The following is a 20,318-nucleotide window of genomic DNA, read 5'->3' on the forward strand; positions in this document are numbered from 1 at the left end:
AAAGGCAATAGAGCAAGAAACCAGGCTGTTCTGCATTGTGTTGCCTCTGCTGTTGCCAGGTATTACAATATAAACCCTAGCTGTGGAGCAAAGCTTGATGGCAGAACTCATCTGAGTATCCATTCTGTGGAAAACCTCCTTTGTTTCTCCATAATATGTGCAATAGTGATCTATGTGTGGATGCTTTTAGACTAATGCCAGCCTGTACTTTAGTTTGCAAAGGACACTGCTCCTACGTATGCAGTACAAAAGTAAGGTACAAAAGTTTTAAAATACTATAAATTACCTGTATATGTGTGTATTTCATGGTAAGCACCATTTCTTTATAAAGTTGCCAGGGGAAAGGATGTGTTAGAGACCATGTAAGTCTATTTCTGCACAAAAGAACAACATTTTACATTTGCTCCATTTCTACAACAACTTTTCAGCTGTTTTATTTAGTATGGAAAACAATGTTTTGTATTTTTCTGTGTTGGAAAATTTACTACAATGTTTTGTATTTTTCTGGGTTGGAAAATTTACTACGGTAGAGCAGGACACAATGTTGTTCTTTTCTGAAAATATATATTGTGTATAAAATGCTAACCATGTGGGTTCAGAACTGCTCCCTGTGTGCATGTGTATTCTTTTCCATTCTTTTCCATCATTACCTACTTCCATGTAGATTGAAAATCGTCAGTCATAATCAGAGGGGCAAGGCCAAGTGGCAGAAAATATAGTCTAAGGTCATCGTTACCCAATCTGATGTGTGCAAAAAGCAATGGTGCCGATTAACCTTCACTACTCTGAAAAACACATTCAAGGTAGTCTGTGCATAAAATGTGGGTCTTGGGATGCACCTGATGTACAAAAGCAGGGCCAGTATTCCGCCCCTCCCCCGCTCTATTCCCCCTCTCTTCTCTTTGTAGGAGGCTACTAATTCTTCCAGAGTTTTCTGTGTGCGCGAAAAGCCTGGGGGCGCGTTGCAGAGGGGAGTCTCCAATCCAAACTCCCCGGGTGCGCGCGGATGCGTGACAAGCGAGACTTGTCCGGGGCGGGGAATGAAATTTCCCCTCCGCTCTGTGACCTTGGCCGGCGAGCACCTGTTTCCCAAGCGAGCGGCAGACGGCGGCAACTGCAGCAGCATTCCTCAGCCCGCCTGCCTGGTCGCGAACTCTCCGCTTCTGCCGCCCGAAGTTTGCTGCCGCCGCCGCCGCCGGCCCTTCCACTTCCCATTGGCCAGGGCGCACTGTGGACCCGGCCGAGCAGGCGCTGGAAGTGAAGGCGCGCGGAGGAGAAGGTCCTTGGGGCTCAGTAGCGGCGGGAGGCGCTGGCTGGTGGTTTCGGCCCCGTCCCGATCGCAGCAGTAGGAGGCTGCTGAACTTCAGGCGTCTCGGGCGCCGGAGCGAAGGCGGCCGCTAACTGGAGGGCTCGGGCGAAGCGGGACGCCCCACGGCCCCTCTGGCTGGAGCAGCGGCTGTAGGCGGATCGCCGCTCTGCTCCGCTTGGCCCGGGCGGGCGCTCCTAAGCGCTCGGGGCGCGCTGCAGAAGAGCCGTCCGACCGCGCTGCCAGCAGTGCCGCAGAACAGGTGAGGGGCGGCGACGGCGTTGCGAGAGGCGGGTTTGTCCTGCTCAGGTCTTCAGTAGCGAAAATGGGCCGCGGCTCTTTCCCTGCCCGGCTAGATGGAAGAAGCAGGCGCACTTTTTACAAGCTCATAACTTTCTTAAGACGTCCGGGGCGTGTGTGTGTGTGTGTGTGCGTGTGTGTGCGCGCGCGCGCGTGCTAAGGGCACTTCTGAAGCAAGCATATCGGATTGGGGATCCCAGTGGTGTAGAAAAGCTTGCATGCAACGTGCATGCAAATGAATCACCTTCAAAAAGTTATGTTGAATCCGAGTAGAGGGCAGGCCAGCAGGTATAATCCTCCCTCACATCTGTTCAATATGTCCAGGGCTAGGAGATCAGCTGAAAATGAAGGATTACTTGGCATGATTGTCTGGATTGTCAGTGGCTGTCTGGACAGGTGAAGGAAGTCACACGTTAAAATAGATACATGCGGGTCTTTCTCACGAAAAGTATCATGTTGGAACTGCTGACTTGTGACTAGAGCTTTTGTAAGTACCCTGAATTAACTGTCTACAGATTTTCATGTCAAGTATCTGTCCATTATATGAAACAGACCTTTTGCTGTAAGGAATTGCAGGTACACTCCAAGATGGCATACTTTCTGCTGCTGTAGGTAAACATGGCTACTGTTTGGGACTTTGTTTTTGACTTTCTAGTCCCACCTCCTATCCCTTGGGGTTCCTGTTCAGGCTTCCAGCAAAGCCTTGATTTGAGAGAGAAAACTGCTTGTCTTTGTTTCACCCTATCCCTCCCCTTCCCAAGTTCGTGCAAGAATTTATTCTATTCAGCATGTCTTTTGCGCTTCCAGAGGGGGTAGGCTGAGAGTCTGAGTTGTTTTGTTCATGGTTCAGTGCTGGGTTTTTAATAGCTGACTAGCTTAGCATCCCATTCAGCTTTCTCTTAACTCTAAAACTGACCAGAATGACAGCACAAACTTTTGACAATTTCAACATTTTTGGTACCATAGAATGCATAGGGGTTTTTTAGCTGAAAAAATGACTTAATTTGTAACAGGGTCTCTATGTTTTCAGTGCTTGGCTTAGACTTGGAACGTTTGAGGTAATAATAACGAGAAGTGGCCTGTTAGCACGTACACAGTACCGTCTCTTTTTGCTTAGCAACAATAGCTTGTATCTCTAAATTAGCCACTTAAAGCAGTTTGGATTTTAGGGTTAACAAGATGGATTCCAGGCTACTGAAGTCCCCAAATCTTTGATGCTTAGAACAGAAGTTCTTCAGTATATATGTTTTTATGAGTGTGTCTGCATCATCTAGGGGTTTTTATACACATTACACTTAAACCTCCCCTTAACTTTGTGATCTCGTTTGCAATGCTCTCTCCTCACTACTGAAGAGGAGTTTATTCCCAAAAATATATAATCCTCCCATCTAATTCTCCCTCATTTCTTTAACTAGCTAAAACAAAATAAAACCATCCTGAGGAAAATTGATAAGATCAGACCCAACTCCAGCTATTTGGTGTTGTAATAATGCCAACAAAGCATTTGTCTATCATTAGTACTGTGGTCTTTTTCAGACCTGGGACCCGCAGAGATATAAGAACATGGCAGGAAGCCATATGCCTTGGAGTGATACTTCAAGTCACTCTTCTCGTCCATGTCAAGACTGCAAAAGCAAAGCAATATCCACAAGATTCTTTCACATTCCTTCAACTGTCAAGGTTACCTCCTAGGGGAGGTAACACTGTGCTTCTAAAAGACTGTGAACCAAACTAGACATGATAGCAAGACATGCATAAACATATTTTCCATTGTTCTTTAAATCTTAAAAGCTGAATCAGGTTAGATTGAGACTGGGGCAGGGAGGTTATTGTACACGTTACAGAAATCAGTTCTATCAGTCACAGACCAAGAAAGGGATTCGGGTGTCTTAGGTCGAATCCCCACTTGAAAATTCCACGCAGATCCAGACCTGTTTGTTGTAAAACCGTGTCCTCTTCATCGGAGTTTCTCCCTCCCCATCGCAGTGAGCCCACAGCAGACACATCCGGTTTCAGAACTCTTAGCAATCCCCACCACCAGGGGATCACGCTTCTCTGGTCTCCCCTGATTGGCTGGCATCCATTGATCGGGCGGGACCTTCCCCCCGCTGCAGAAAATTTCCCAGTTTTGGCCGTGAACAAAAAACAACCGTGTAAACGTCACACGTTTATCTTTAGGAATGCTTATGCCGCTCAATGTGTCACCAGTGATTTTTCACGTTTTATCGTTTAAACATTTGATCGGTAGATGGGTAGATGGTCCCTTGCAGTTGCACATGCGCTAAAACACGACCAAACAGTAAATCCGGAAACATCCTGCGCACGCATTGCATCAGCACAGGGAGCAATGATTGGTTCCCTGAATGCTGCGTCATGCTCCGAGGCGGGGAAAAAATCAAGGGGTTTCAACCCTTGTCCCTCCCCTCGGATCAGCTCAGAACCGTGCCAGTGCTGTCTACTCCACTTGCAACCAGGTTCTGGTGGGACGCGTGTTAACGGGGAGAATGAGCGCCAGAAACAGAATCTGACGCAAAAGCAATGGGGAGGTCGTCCAAGAAACCTGGTTAGATTGCGTTCTGAAACCTGGGTAAGAAGGTGGTGGGGATTCGACCTTAGTCGATAGTTCCATGGGAATGTCGACTCAATGCATGGCAGCTGTGAAAAAGGCAAACTGTATGCTGGAGATAATTAGGAAAGGAATTGATAATAAAACTGCAAGAATTGTCATGCCCTTATATAAAGCAGTGGTGCGACTGCACTTGGAGTACTGTGTTCAGTTCTGGTCGCCACATCTCAAAAAGGATATCAGAGAGATAGAAAAAGTGCAGAGAAGGGCAATGAGGATGATTGAAGGATTGGAGCACCTTCCTTATGAGGAGAGGCTGCAGCATTTGGGACTCTTTAGCTTGGAGAGGAGACGTCTGAGGGAGGATATGATTGAAGTCTATAAAATTATGCATGGGGTAGAAAATGTTGACAGAAAAATTTTTCTCTCTTTCCCACAATACCAGGGGGCATTCATTGAAAATGCTGGAGGGAAGAATTAGGACTAATAAAAGAAAACATTTCTTTATGCAACGTGTGGTTGGTGTTTGGAATATGTTGTCACAGGAGGTGGCGATGGCCACTAACCTGGATAGCTGTAAAAGGGGCTTGGACAGATTTATGGAGAAGTCAATCTTTGGCTACCAATCTTGATCTTCATTGATCTGCGATTGCAAATGCTTTAGCAGACCAGGTACTTGGGAGCAATAGCAGCAGAAGGCCATTGCTTTCACATCCTGCATGTGAGCTCCCAAAGGTATCTGGTGCACCACTGCGAGTAGCAGAGTGCTGGACTAGATGGACTCTGGTCTGATTCAGCAGGCTTGTTCTTGTGTTCTTATCCCTTCTCACAGTGTGTGCCCCCTCCCAGCTACACTTTGCCCTGTGAGAGAAAACACCCAGGTTTCTGGAGAGGTGGCATATTCATTTTCTAAAACAAATAAATCTGCAAGTGAATAAGTATATCCTTTTCCTGGTACTCCTGTTACCTTTCAAATCAACCGTCCTTCCACCAATCTTTAAAAAGTCTAGTTTAGTGTATGCAAACGCTCCTTAAGTGGTTGATCTGGATCTAAGAAAATAATCAGGTAGATATAGCAGATTCTCTATCCCTTCCTCTCTCTGTCTGAAGATAACTGGGGCATTGTCAAGCCTCCAGAGCTCCAAGTTGTGGTGCATTATTAAAGAATGCAGCCTGTTCTGGGACTTGTTTTATCTAGTGAAGTACTTTCATCTGAAGCAAGCAGAAGAAAAATTATTCCTGCTTTTAAGTAGGCAGGGAGTTTGTAGTGCCACACATTGTCTCAATACTGTGGAGGTGGTCAAGAGCAAATGGTCATATTTGAATTTATTTTTGTTTAATTTTCTGCTTCTCGTGGGATGTGAGTTTGCTGAAACTTTGGAATAAAGCTTTCCCTAAGTGTTTGTCTGTTGGGCAGCCACATGCAAAAGGCTTTGGTCACCTCCAGAGAGCTTTCAGGCAGTCCAAGGAGGCAAGGAAAAAGAAAAATATCTCAGCTGCATGAAAAGCCCTCTATTGCCTGAAATGGAGTTATGCCACCTATGGCGTTTCTGACACCAAAACCCACATGGAGGCAGGCTAAAATTGGCTTCACCCCTGGGACTGCCCTGGACCACCCCTCCCCCTTGCTGGCATCCAATGGACACCAGTGTAGCTCTGCAGTGACCTCCTCTTCTGAGTTTCACTGTTGCGGAGCTGTGGGGTGATTGGATGCTGACATCCTTGCCCTCTCTGCTGATGAAGGCACCCCTTACATAGGCAGAGGGGCAAAGATGCCGGGGTGAGCCAGCACGACATCCGAGTGTCACTTTGCCCTCCCCCCCCATGGATTGGACAATAAATGTGTTTCATTTCCCCAGTTTTTGTTATGTGAGCCCTTCTTCTGAAGAACAGAACTATTTTGTTAATTTCAATGACAACTGGAACATGCAAAACATTTAGTGTCTTTTAAAATTAATCATCTATTTGTGCAGTCTACTCTGATTTGGAAACTGAGAAATCTAAATGTTAAATACCACCCAATTAAAGTGTTAACAATGCCAAAACCCCTTTCTAGTACCTACTTAATCCAATGCAGTCTAATTGAATGGTCACAAAGTAGTGTTTGTGAAATATGCTTGACCTACAAAGGGTTTTTTTCAATCCCTAGGGAAAAAGAAATCCATAGTTGTAGGATATTGAGTGAGAATACTTGTCTGTGTGCCTGTCTGTCCTGGTGTGTCAAGGGACAGCACAAGGATGCTGTTTTTGGAGTATGAGTAGGACATGCAAAAGGGTGGGATAGCTCCTCATCATGGATTCTATTCAACTTCCCTTGTCTCCTGATGTCTAAATCTATGTAACTTTGCTGTTAACAGGTAACTGACCAATTATTTGCTTTTTTTCTTTTTAGTACAGGTACTGGGAGTTCCATTTAAAGTATCCCCGCTTTACTAAACAGTTCCATTAATTTAGAAAGCACCTACATCAGGAGGCTCAGTGTTTTTCTCTGTTCTCTTTGGCACATTTTAATTTGGATGTATAGGAAAGTAATGTATGTTGTGGTATGGAGTTAAGATGTGATAAGGATGCTTTCATGAAACTAGGTGATTACATGGGTTGGACCAAGCAAGCTTTGCCATTCAGTTTCACCTATTTTTCCTCCTTACTATAGCAGATCACATGATCCCCAGCAAAGCTTTTTTGAGTCAGAGGAGATGTTCCATCACAACTATACAATGTAAATGGATAGTTTAACAACAAAGGTTGGTTTTCTTTAGACATTAGCCTTTGATATTTGACAACATTCAGCTAATCCATGCTGCCTTCCCTTCTGTGTATGTAAAACGTCATCAAGTTGCAGTCAACATATGACAACCTAGTAAGTTTTTCAAAGCAAGATACTAAGGCCCATTATGCACCACTTCAAATAGCCTTTTGCTTCGGATCAGATTTTTAATCATGCAACAGCTTTGAGATATGATTCAGGTTAGATTTTCCCTTTGCAACTGCTCTGAAGGGACCATTTTTTTTTAAGGGGAAACCCCATGTTTTCCAGATGTGGGGGGAACCAAACTTTTTCCCCATTTTGCAGGGAGGGCAAAGCAAATGTATGCGCAATGCCTCCTTCAGTTTTTTCCCTCCCTCCCTCCCTTCCCTCTTCTTCTTTTCCCCTCCCATGTAGTGTTCTTGTCATGCCCCCAGAGACGTCCTCACTATTTTCCTTATTTAAGCCTCAGTTGTACCCTTAGTCAGAATGGGTTTAGTTGCCTTTTGTAATGCATTCTGTGGGAGGGAACCTTAGTTAGATCTTGTCCCTTTAAGAAGTCTTCTAGAGGCAAATCACTATAGTACGGTATTGTTATTGGTTCACAGTTCCTGTTTTACAGTCTGTTTAGATTTCAGGTGTCTGGGGAAGGCTGGAGACAGCAATATCTTAGATGTTACATTTAAGGTATACAGGTTCCAAGATATTTTAAGTAATCCAGTTTCAACAGAATTGCAAGGAAACAGGATCCAAGTAGAGGACACTGGGAGATCTCAGAAGCAGTACAACCAGCACAGACTTCCTTAAAGCAGTTAAAGAAAGAGTTGATGTCTGCAAGTTCAATCTCCAAAAGTTTCCAGCATCGCAAGTAATATTTATTTAGATAGACTTCATGAGAGGAATCAGAGTCCTAAACTTTCAATATTATTAAACCATTTTTGAACAGCTACTTATTTGTGTGTGGGTCTTACACTCTGTTCTGGCCAAGTGCAAGGCACCTGATATTTTGTTTGATTGGGGAACAGAACAGTCTTCCTACATTTGCATCATCCCACCCACTTTTCCTTCCGGTCCTCTCCTCATCCATATGAACCTCCATTTTTGTTCTGTTCTCCAGTTGAGTGGCTTCTGGTGGATTTTATTATTATTTAACTAAGCCAAATATCTGTGAACTGCCACCATAAGACCTCCATTTGTCTGGGGATCCAAACTGGTCTCCACCAGCCCTGAAGAGCTCATTGCTCGCCATGTGTGTGCTGATTTGGGATGGGGGAAATCCCACTAATCCCAGCTTCACACCCTTTGTTCAACTAGTGACCACCAGTGGATCACAGCATACTACTACATGAATGCTTATTTTGTGAAATAGATTTTGATTGGGAGTTTGTTCCATCCCGGGCCGGTTTGCGGGGCACTACCAGTTCTGCTGGTGGAACAGTTCAAATCCTTGCTGGGTTTCCTTATGCTTGTTTGAGATCAATGCAGTTTCCAGGCAGAAAAACCTTCATTATTGGGTCAAGTGAGGGAACTGATTTTGCTGCCTTCTTCATCCATACCATAGAATCCATCATTTCCCACTGGCAATAACATCAGTATATCACTGTATCAGTGTATCAGTATATCAATATTTTAAGTTTCCTGCTAACAATCCTGCTGTTTTGCAAGCTCCTGTGCCCTCTTGGAGTCTGGCCCACTATTTTTTTCACATCCCTTGCCTCACTTCTTTCCCTTTGCCCCTTGGTTTTCATCATTTTGAGCATTTTTATATATTTTTAGCTGTTTTTCCCACTTCTCTCTCCATCACATTTTCTCTTATGTGCCCATTGACTATGAGGTACATAACTATGTTTGCAAATTTCTCTTGTCTAGTGGCCTATCTTTTTCCTCTGTCGGTCTCTGCTTAAGGGAGAATTCATTTAAGATGATTAAAAAATGGCATTTTGTGCCTGCATACTTGGCCAGAATGTTTAGTAGCATTAATAATTGCCAACTTTCTCCAAATGTGATAGAACTGTGGTAGAGTGGTTAAATATTGAAGAATGGTGGATATAATACTGCAAAAAACTGAAAATTTCACTGCAGGCCACCAATCTCTCTCTCTCTCTCTCTCTCTCTCTCTCTCTCTCTCTCACACACACACACACACACACACAACAATTCATTAGTCCTCAGAATTGCCGCTTTTGTCTACAAGCTGTTGAGCCCACATAATAAGCTCATTTAACTTGTCTGTTATCAAAATTTTTGAGGATTGTTTTCTACATTTAGCACATTCAATTAGTTTGGACACAAGTGTTTTGTAAGTAAATGCAGTTGTTCAGCAATGTAGGAAGATTAATAACCAGTCTGGACAAGTGCAAGTATGATGGTATCTCCCTGGTCTTAAAAAAAGTGTCTATGGACAAGACTTTGTTTTTCCTTGTAAACAGTCATGAATGCCCAGTAACACAATTCAAGAAGAGAGCATGCATAATTAGCTATGTGTGTTTTTCCTGATGTGCATGCAGTAAGGGGTGTGAGTAACTGAACTAGAAATGGAACAAATAGGGTAGTGAGCAAGCTGTGTTTTTGTGCTGCTAAAAGGCTTGTTTACATTATGTATCTGCCTTATTAGAAATACTGGTTGAGAAGTAGCCTGGACTGTATTTTCTCATGGTACTGCTTCTAGAAATGTTGTTCATCTTTCAGCAGATGTTATTGTTTGATCAAGTATGTTCTGAAATTAATTTTAATCTTTCTTAATTGTATGCTAAATTATATTGCTTTTTTGGTTTTATATATAAATCAACAAAAGAGTTTGGCCAACAATATTTACTTATTGGATAACTATGGGACTGACTAGTTTCCTGATTCATGTCCATATCTTGTCATCCACATCTAACTGGAGCAGCTGTTCACTGCTCACTGCTCTGTGAAATAGGACTAATCTGTCTCAAACTTGTTCTCACCAAGCAAATGTTTACATCACATGACAGGAACTAATTTTAGTGTTGATTTGTTTTAGCAAGGCTGGTAAGAGGAGTACCATGTAGATTCTTCTAGGTACAATGGAAAAAGCAGCAGGATAGCCACAAAAATAATTATCACAACTGTGTATGTGTGTCTGTCTATCTATCTGCAGATCTCCTGGAATCACAACAGATCTTTCCGCTACAGAGATCAGTTCCTCTATATGGTTGCCAGCTCCAGGTTGGGAAATTCCTGGAGATTAGGGAGCCAAGATTTGTTAGGATGCAGTTTGGGGAAGGAAGTGCCATAGAGCCCCCTATACAGTGGTGGGATTCAAATAATTTAACCACTGGTTGTTTACAAGCACAATTTTAACAATTTTAACAATTTTACAAGCACAGTTTTAACAACTGGTTCTGCCGAAGTGGTGCGGACCTGCTGAATCCCATCACTGCCCCTATGGCAGGGTATAATGCCATAAAATCCACCCTTTACAGCAGCCATCTTCCCCAGAGGAATTGTTCTCTGTCATCTGGAGATCAGTTGTAATTCTAGGTGATCTCCAGCCCCCACCAGGAAGTTGGCAATCCTAGTTCCGATGGAGAAAGTGGCTACTTTAGAGGGTGCCATTGATGACATTATATCCCTGTGAGTTCCTTTTCTCCTTAAACGCCAGCCTCTCAAGGCTTCACCCCTCAAATCTCCAGGTATTTTCTTACCTAGAATTGGTAACCCTCTCTTTCCCTCTCAACAGCCAGCTTACCTTTATATGTCTTGTGCTTTCCCTCTCTTCACCATGGCAGCCTCTAAAATTGTGAACCAGTTGTCTGGTGCCAGCCACTGGGCCAGGGCTAGGTTCATGTAGAACCAGTGGTGGGATCCAAAAATTTTAATAACAGGTTCCAATGGGGGTGGGATTCAAACATTGGTGCCGCCGCACACACTCACCTCCAGTCCCTATTGGGCAGGGAGGTTGCTTTAGTAACCCCTTCTCGGCACTCAGAAAAAATTAGTAACCACTTCTAGAGAAGTGGTGAGAACTGGTTATCTCCCTAATCTCCAGGAATTGGGCAGGAATTGTTTCCCGCCTGACCATTTTGCTTTCTGGTCAGTTTCACCCTCCACTTGCGCCTGACGTTTTGTGTGCTGGTGAAGGGATTCTCCTTGCCTCCATTTGCTGAAAGCTGTCTCAGGATGTTTGCTATCTGGTGGACAACCAGAAAAGGTTTTGGCTGGTGCCATGGTGTCATGGGCCAGCCTGTGGGCAGTTACCTGGACTCAGATGCAGAACCTGCTAACACTGGACACTGAGAGGTGGCTCCTTATGAGGAAGCAGAACCTGACCACACATTCAGAGCAGGCTGCTCATGAGGAAATTAAAGCAGCAGAGTCAGCTACCAGCCTAACCTGACACCGTGCAGCTGAAAGAACTTGCACAGTCCTCAACTAAGTCCTGTGATGAGCCAGCTGAGCCAACAGCAGCTACAGAGCCAGAGGAAGAGTGCTTGTTTCTCTGACAGGTATGACAGAAGGTTCTGCGAGATGGAGGCATCTGCATCTGAGGAGGACTGAGCTCTTGCAGGATCTCAGCCTTAGTAACCAGAGTTTCCTATATAAACCTTGCCTTGAGGTTAGCTGTGCCTGGGTGCAATGAGTGCACTTCTGCTGGATCTTCCCATGCTTGCTATAGCTCCCAGGTCGATTCCCTACCAGGAAAATAAACCGTGTTTCAACTGGTTCCATTAGAAATAGCACCTGTTCATCCTGGGCTCTGCCTCCCCACTGCAGCATGCGTCTATTGAGGGGGTCAAAGTTAATCCTGGGATCAAACAAATCAGCTCTTCCCATGGGCCCACAACCTGCTATGTGGCTCTTTCATTCAGCGTTCTGATTGACTGTTGTGTTGGGGCAGAAATGTGACCCCGCGGCCCCTCCCCTCTGCCTCAGGAAGTATTTTCTATTTTTTTTAACTTTCTGCCTGCGCAGCTTGTAGAAACATGGGAAATCTATTTTTCAACTTTTAAACTGCGTAGCTTCATTGGTGCACACACGCAACACCAGCTCTTTTTCTCTTTGTAGGATCATACCTACAAAGCCATGACCAGCACAAAACAAAACAAAAAAACCTCGAGTGCTCTGAGCCCAGCCCACTGTGCTCTGATTGGTGTGTTCCTCCTAGGGCGGGAAAAATGATGAGATTCGTTTCCTGCAGTCTCCCCACTGATGCAATTTCATCCCGAGATGTTCAAAAAGCTGCACTTCCCTGTCTATTTTTTAAAAACCTGGGATAAGCGGGGGAACACACACCAGGGCTGGGGTAGAGCTGAGTTAGGCGCTGAAGCCGTGGGGAGTCCTTGACAAACTGGTTTTTTGGGGTGAGTATCCCAGGTTATTTTGACCGTGAGGATTCACCTAATCTGTCTGCCTGCTTGGATTCTTGTGCTCTGGACCTGGGGCTGTCTGCCCACGCCTGCCCTGACTTATTGGACTGTGACCTTATCAGCAGAGTTTAAAGCGGAGCTACTCTGGTAAGATGAGAAGGTCTAGTAGTCTTCTTGCACTCTCTGCAGCCTTCAACAACTCTGGAAAAGAATACTCTCCACACAAGATGTTCTTTCCATAGGAAGGCTTTACTTTAGCAGTTGCAAGGTTACACAAGTATATTCTATACAAAACTATAAAACTATACAGAACTCTTCAACAAGAACACAGTGAACACACACAGAACTTAACACTCTGAACTCAGATTCTCTCTGAACTTAGCATGTACAATGCATTGCTTATACATCCAACAAGGATACTTCCCCCACCCCCCCGCCCCGGAAACAGCCTCTCATTGGTCGAGTCACAGTGAGCTCTCCAATCATTGTAAAGGTCAACTGTTGCTACTTCGCCCTAGACTTACTGTCTCTGGACTTGCTGGTAGCAAACTTCTACTGATTAGAAGATGAACCTTTTGTGAACCTTTCTTTTTTATATATCATGATAGACCTGACTACGCCTTGTCTGCCGCCTGCCTTAACCTATTGGACTGTGACCTGACTATGCCTTGCCTGCTGCCTGCCTTGACTCATTGAACTGTGCCCTGACCATACTTTTTCTTGCTGCCTGCATTGCCCTGTGAGGCTGGACTTGACCACGCCCTGCTTGCTGGCAGCACACATAGCCCCCAGGCACCACATTAGAGACTGTTGCCTTTATCCATACAAGTGATTTAAGTTAACACTCCTTGGGCTTTTTTTCCCCTCTGGAAAAGGCTACTAGCTCTTGCAAATACTTTTAAGTTCTTCTTTTTTTCTGAAAATTAGACTATAGTTTCTTCTAAGTAAACCTAAGTAAGATTCTGTTTTAGTGATTTTCTTTGCAGTTGTTTCATATGGTGTCATGTAAGCCCATTTTCCTGTCTGTAAAAGTCACTTTGATGGATTCTTGACTCGTTCAATTTGATATGAATTAGAATTGCTTTTACTAAAGTAGTATCTTTTGATTTCTATGCAGAGGTTTTTTGGATTTTTTTAAACTAATGGGTCTCTCAATATTCTTAATAAATCTGTCTTTTAGAGTTTTAGGCTTAATTAAGCTTCTTTTCCTTTTGGAACCATTTGTTCACTTTTCAGAATTGGGCATACATACATGTTCATAGAAGATAGGGCTATCCATGGCTACTAGTCAAAATGGATACTAACCATGGTACATACCTATTCTCAGTATCAGAGAGCATGCCTATTATATTAGGTGCTGTGGTACATAGGCATAAAAATGCTACTGCAGTTGTCTTGCTTGTGGAGTTCTGAGAAGCATCTAGTTAGTCAATGTGTGAACAGACTACTAGACTTGATGGGCCTTGGTCTTATCCTGCATGGCTTCTGTTATGTTCTTCTCCTATGTACTTATGTGTAAGCAAGGCACATTTAAATAAAGCCAATCACTGTCTGCTTATTCAGCCACTGTCCTTCAGAGCCTTTCACCCAAGGAGAAGACAGGCAGGGAAGACCTAGTGACAGGCAGCAGACAAGCTGGAAAGACACAGTGACAGTGTAACTCCAGCAGAGGAATGTGGCTGCCAGGGGCCATGAAGAGACAAGCTGAGCTTTCCCATCAAGGGTGGAGCGAGGGGAACTGCGCCTGGGGCATGTGTGCACCCCACGCCCCTTCCATGGTGCCACATGCCCCCAAACATCCCAGCCACGCCCCTGCCACAGCACGCACCCGGGGTGTCACACACACACCGCCCCATTGGCGCTACGCCACTGTTTCTCATTGCAGCATGCTTTTGAATGGGTTGGACTTGCTGGACAGATAGTTGCCCAAGCCAGGATACTCCAGGAACTGAGCTGGTGACTGAACAGAGTGGCAGGAACTGTACCATTTGCCTTCTTAGGTCTCCTTTCTGTTCAATCACTACCTATAGAGATCCCAAACAGAAACAAGTGCAGTGCTGCAAACAGCCAGAAGCTGTGCAGTCTACTGTGAGGTTCCATCAGGGTTTATGGCTCCACCCCATGGGGGGCTCCATTTGCCAGGTATTCTCCTCCCCCCAAGGTTCATGGTGCAGTCATCCAAATGTTGCTTATTAATCTTGTGAGGAAGTGCTCTGCATCTGCAACTGCTCCATTTGCCACTGCTGCTGCAGCTGCCGCTTAGGGCTCTAGTTCTGCAAGGTACTATAGGTTTTTGGTCATTGGTTTCACAGAGCACAGTATGGCAGTTACCAGTCACCCAAACGATGGCTGTGCCCTGTCCCCTCTTGGTTCTCTGGCAGGAAATGTCCTAACAGCCAGAAAGGGCCTACTGACTTGCCAGCACCCCCCCCCCCCCCCCGGCACCACCATGGTAGCACTTCCTAGGAGTACACCCTGACCCATGACATAGGCATTATGCTGAATGGACTGTTTGGAATGCTCTGTATACACACCCTGCTAGATTTGGTTGAGGGAGCATGCGTTGTTGAGGCAACAACCATGATGTGTGCAGAAGTGGGTGGCTGCTGGATTTCCACCCTTACTTACCTTTCAGTGCATGGCTGCCCCTTCTATTTGTTTCTCTGAAGGTGGTGTACTCGTAAAGGTTCTGAAATGAGACACGTTAGCTTTGCTTTCCCTCTTGGGTGTTAATACTAAGATCTCCCTTAGTGGTGCTAAGGGTCTTCTGTGCTTTTGCCACCACCGAAATGTACTGGTAATGCTGTGTGCTCCAAGTATGCACGTCAAGAGACAGGGTGACTACATTGGGAAGGCAGAAGGAGTTTTGTTTAGATCAGCTTCAGGATCTTAGTGGACTGTTTGTTTAGGCATATCAGAACATATCTTAATCTGTAGTTACACTAAAATGATGCTATTCAAAGAAGTATATGAAGTAGGGAAAGGTAAAGGAAAGCAATTTTTGCAACTGGTAATCAAAATTATTTTATCTTTTTTGTTTATTTAGTTAACTGCCTGCCTTTTTTGTTTTGTTTACATACTTGCAGTAATATTTCTCATGCTTTCACAAAGTTTAGCACCAACATAAACTGACCAAGAAATCTGAGTATGTTTTTGCTCTTTTAATTGCATTTAATTTATTTTAGAAAAAGATCAACATACCAAGGAAACTTTTCAAGATGCTGTTTTCTTTTTAATTTCATTGGTGCAATTGAGGACAGAACTCAACATGCAATTGTTTTGCTTATAGCAATGGTTATTTACTGAGGAGGATAGCATCACTGAACAGTTACCCAGGTCAATCAACATATAGATCACTCTTCTGGAACTAGGCCCAATCACAGAAGCTTTCTGGGTAGGGGACTATCTTGCAGAAGTGCATTGTGATCTCTGATGTATGAATCAGAAAATATTATTTGACTATTGTTCAGAAGTTTAGTAGTTTTAGACTAAGGCCTTGCTACTATTTTTCTCCACAAAATTAATGGAGATTGCTAGTGATCCTGGATAATCACTGGGAATGATACTCACTAGAGGAATAATCACAATAAAAACAGTTCCTGCAGACATGCACATGGATTTCTGCTTATCCTTGTCAGTGGACAGTTGACACATTACCAAGTCTGGCCCAGAAACAGAGCCTGTCTAGGCTATCGGCATCAGACATTCTTTCCATTGACTAGCTGAAGCTTCCTAGGAAAAGTGATCACTGTGACAACACAGCTGAATGGGTTAGGCGAATAAAGGCTTCACAAGTGTAGGGCTGAGCTAGACAGCCTGTTTCTATTCTCTGAGAGGCAACTTTGAAGAGAAGGAGCTTTATTTAACCATTTAGAAAATCCCTTGTTTTCAAGCCATGCCAGCCTTGGTGGGGGGAAAAAAGTTAAAAGCTTTTCCTGCTATTGGAGAAGTACTTTGTAAATGATGCCTGGGAGCACTGTATGAACTGTGATTATGGAATATTCTTAGGCCACAGAGCACCATTAATTACTGTAAAGGGTTTTAATTATCTGTGCAGTTTTTCGGTCTAAAAGCTACCTTCATTAAAGCAGTCATTATTAATATCTTTGAAAAATCATAACAACATAAAATGTGGTTTATGTATTTTTGGTGGGATAAAGTAGCTGAGCAATTTTTTTTCCTAAAAAAAGTGTGCATGGGAAAATTAGAGCAGGTTTATAACCTTTTCTGAGCACAGTAGCATTGTCCAAGGACAAGCAAATTCACAGCTTGGATCCTTTACTGCTGCTGAGAACTAATAGCAGAGGTAGCTATGGCATTTTCCCCACAGACAAAATATCCTGGGATAGACCTGGGATCATATATCCTAGGGTGTTTTTATCCCAGTTTCTCTCTTCGCACGGCTGCCTGTCAGTTCATTCATGCCTGGAGGAAGAACTCCAGTGAATTATTATTATTATTATTATTATTATTATTATTATTATTATTATTATTATTATTATTATTATTATTATTATTATTATTATTATTATTAATTCGATTTGGTAAACCACCCTACCCCCAAAGGGCTCAGGGCGGTACACAACAAACAACAATACAATAAAACAAATCGAATAACCCCAGTTAAATACAAAGCCTTAAAACTATAAAACTACATCAGCAGTAGTAGCCTTCAATAAATAATTTGATTAATAATAGAAGACGTCTGGCACCCAACCCCAGTGATCAAACCCTGGGAAGGGAGGGGATTGGCAGATTATGCATAAATTCCCGGTTTATTTTCATTTTCCACATGAACGTTTACATTTATGTAGTTTGTGTATGTGTACGTAGTTTATGTAGATTCCATTTTTCTGACGTTCTGATTGGCTGCAGCTAAGTGGCAGGGAGAGCAGGTGCTGTCACTTTTGCAGTAGGTTGGAAAGAGGCTTTTTCACCATGCCTGTCTATCTTCTAACCACAACTCCAAAGAGTTGCCAACTGTCAGGAGAAAAAAATGTCCTGCATTATTACTGGAACTTTAATGTGTAGAAATGGAAAGGAGAAGGGATGAAGGTAAATAAACATCACTTGGTAATATTATCCATTTAAGCCTCTGTTAAAGGGGCAGAACATTTTTTTTCTCCCTCCACCTATCCTATACTTTACATTCAGGTTTATTCTATTGGTATCAGGTTCTTGGCCCTGGGGCAGGCTAGACTGGAGGTGTAGGAGCTGATAACACAAGGCTTACACCTGGTGGACTGATTGATCCAACAAGGATGTCTTCTCAGGGCTCCATTTAATAAGCACTTGGACCAATCTACACTGCCTTCATGTGTTGGAGATCCTAAGACTGTGCTGTTCACATGTCAGGATCAGGGGGAAAAGTACTACATTCAAAGTGCTGCTGTAGATCTCTGGTGGGGTTCTGTGCAGCCAGTCTGGTACTTCATGTCTTTTGCACTACTTTCTCATGGGACTTCTGCTTCTGCTGTTCCGGTAAAATGGGAGCAGAGGTCCTGGAGGGCTATTGGCCTAGTTTTGCATTTACCCAGTTGAAACTTGGTGGCTATCTCAGGGCTTGGTGCCTGCTTACAGACTCTGGCATGGTGGTCTCTGGCACTGCTGGCTATTGTCAGCAGGCACCTATACAGTGCTGGGCCTTCCTTCTGGTCCTTCTTGGCCATTGGCCTCTTTCCCTGAAGACTCCAATTCGGAGTCATTGGGCCTTGTCAGAGAGTGTCATTATACCATCCTAGGAGTCTAAGGGGGATTGTCCAGACAGATTGTCCAGCTCCGTCTGCATCTATCCCAGTTTCCACTTTACTTAAAGTAAAATGAGATTTACATTTTCATCAGAATAAAAAAGGGGGGGGGATAGTAGCAGATAAGTTGTCCCCCTTTACTGTGAAAGCTTCCTGCTGTCCATGCAGGAAAAAAATCCCCATGTGGTAAAAGCCTGTGTTAGAAAACATCCATAATGACTGGAATTGTTAATTCTGCCATTCTCTCATCACAAATGCATATTTTCCAACAAACATTTGATAGAGAAGTTACATGGATTGAGTTAATTGCTGTGAATTACAAGAACACCATTTTTTCCTGCCTCTTTCTCCAAATGTCTCAAAAGCTGAAGCTTTTCTGCCAGCAGAGCTTTTGCTGACACATGAGGCTCTGTTGGTGTAAAAAGGAGGTAGGAGAAATGTCACCTGATTACGCTATCACTGCATCCATCTCACTAGTGGACTATAAGGTGTTCATGATGATTGAATGATTACCACCATTATCTTAGAGACAGGGGAAAATGGAAAAGCTCTGTATTTGTGAATGCCTGCCCCTTGTGGTTCATAGCATCCAACTCCTTAGTTTTTCATCTTTTAATACATTTCATAGTATGGGATTCACCATTTCTACAGAATCTGGTGCCCTGCACAATCTTAACTGAAATGGGTAAGAGTTTCAGGATATAGTAGACAGTAGCAAAATTGTGACATCTCGCTCCCAAGGCAAATAGACAATTGTTTGCCAGCCAAAGAGATACTGTAGTCTTGTTAAACTTTAGGAATTGGTGCAAATTCAGTGCACAGCAAGAGCCTGAGAGCAGAGGCTGATGAGGGGAACCCCCCTGCCTCATTGGCGCTATGCCACTTCCTGAAAGAAAAAGGAAACAACTGTACTATTTGTAAAATACTTCTCAAGAGTCATGTATGTAGAAACAGTAATTTATTTTCTGCTTCTCTTTGCATTTTTTATATTCAGCCTAACAATACATAGAATTGGTTTTGGATATTTTCCAGTGGTGTTTAAAAGAGAACCGCTACACTGCTCCCTATTTTTGTAAGATGCAGAAACACTTCTGAAGAGAATGTCAGACGAATTTACCAGTATTATGGGTGTTTTGTGCATAAACTCACTGTGTAGCCTCTTTTTATAACAAACCTTTATTGCTACTTTAATCCATGCCACATGCAGATGACCTGAGCAAACCCTAAAGGAAGACAGAAGCCTTGTTATGTACATGTGCAACAGTTGCTCAAAATCTGATGCACCAGCTGTGGCCCGACCGAAGTCAAGGGAAACTTGATCTTTTAATCTTCCATTCTCCAGACAGAAACTGTAAATAACAACTGTTTCCGAAGAATACTTGTCAGTTAGAATGAAATATAAACTGTGAATAGGGGGTTTGATTGAAAATTAGTATCTACACAGACATTTGAAACATATGGAAAAGCCTTAAGTAAGAAAGCAATTTTTTTTCTTTCAGTTCTTTTGGGGGGCTTCTTTGTATCTTTTGACTGTGGATTTCATTGTTATGGGTACAACCCAGAAAGCGAAGAATGTATGCCTCATTTGAAATTACAGACATGGTGCTGTTTTACTAGAGACTCTACAGATTCCTTTACTTTCCATTCTCTGCATTTTAATACTCATAAACTCTGTTGTAATAAGGAACAACAGCGATGGTTCTTGAAAGCAGTGTATTAGAAGGTGATATATTTTTTTCCCAAAAAGCTTCCAGCAACAAGTGTACATAATTCTTTTGCAACAGAATCTATGCATACAAACTATTCAACTTTAATTGACTAGCAGTAGGTTTTGTGGAAGAAAAACCATTAATTCTAGGTGCCATTTATGCCTGCCTATGTAGTATATCTTTTTTTGGCATGAGCATTGACACACACTCCAGTCAATCATTGTAAAGTGCTTCATAATACATGTTGCAATTAAGCTGTAGAAATTCATATCTTATTCTCTCATAATTTTTACTATGGAGAATATGTTTTATAAAGTACCTTATTAAATCTACACTCAAGAGGTTTTTTTTTAAAAAAATGTAAGGGTTACTGAATGCAGTATGTTACTCTAGCTACTTCACCAGTCAGTGCTGCAGATGACAATCATTTTTGTAATGATAGATAAGTACCATTGGTGCTGGGTGCCTATTATCAATATCATTGAATTCAAAAGGGGGTGCAGTCAGATTTTTAAAAATGGAATAAGTATTCTACAAGGAACATAGTTTGAGGATTGAAATCCCTTTTGCTTATGTTCATGTAATGCACTTTTCATACATCAGGCTTCAGATTA

The 20,318-nt window shown here is 43.1% G+C and overlaps 1 protein-coding gene across 2 annotated transcripts in view; it reads left to right on the plus strand.

The window, feature by feature from the left end:
• Nucleotides 1–1,052: 1,052 nt before the first annotated feature.
• MEGF10 (multiple EGF like domains 10) overlaps nt 1,053–20,318 on the plus strand; it is a 138,299-nt gene continuing 119,033 nt past the window's right edge. Inside the window, exon 1 of one of the 2 annotated variants that reach the window (XM_048503647.1) lies at nt 1,053–1,568. The gene's annotated coding sequence lies outside the window, so the exon portion shown is untranslated. The remainder of the gene's footprint in view (nt 1,569–20,318) is intronic. The other variant, XM_048503646.1, reaches the window with a different exon arrangement.

The sequence above is a fragment of the Sphaerodactylus townsendi genome, linkage group LG07, assembly GCF_021028975.2.
Source record: "Sphaerodactylus townsendi isolate TG3544 linkage group LG07, MPM_Stown_v2.3, whole genome shotgun sequence".
Taxonomy (NCBI): domain Eukaryota; kingdom Metazoa; phylum Chordata; class Lepidosauria; order Squamata; family Sphaerodactylidae; genus Sphaerodactylus; species Sphaerodactylus townsendi.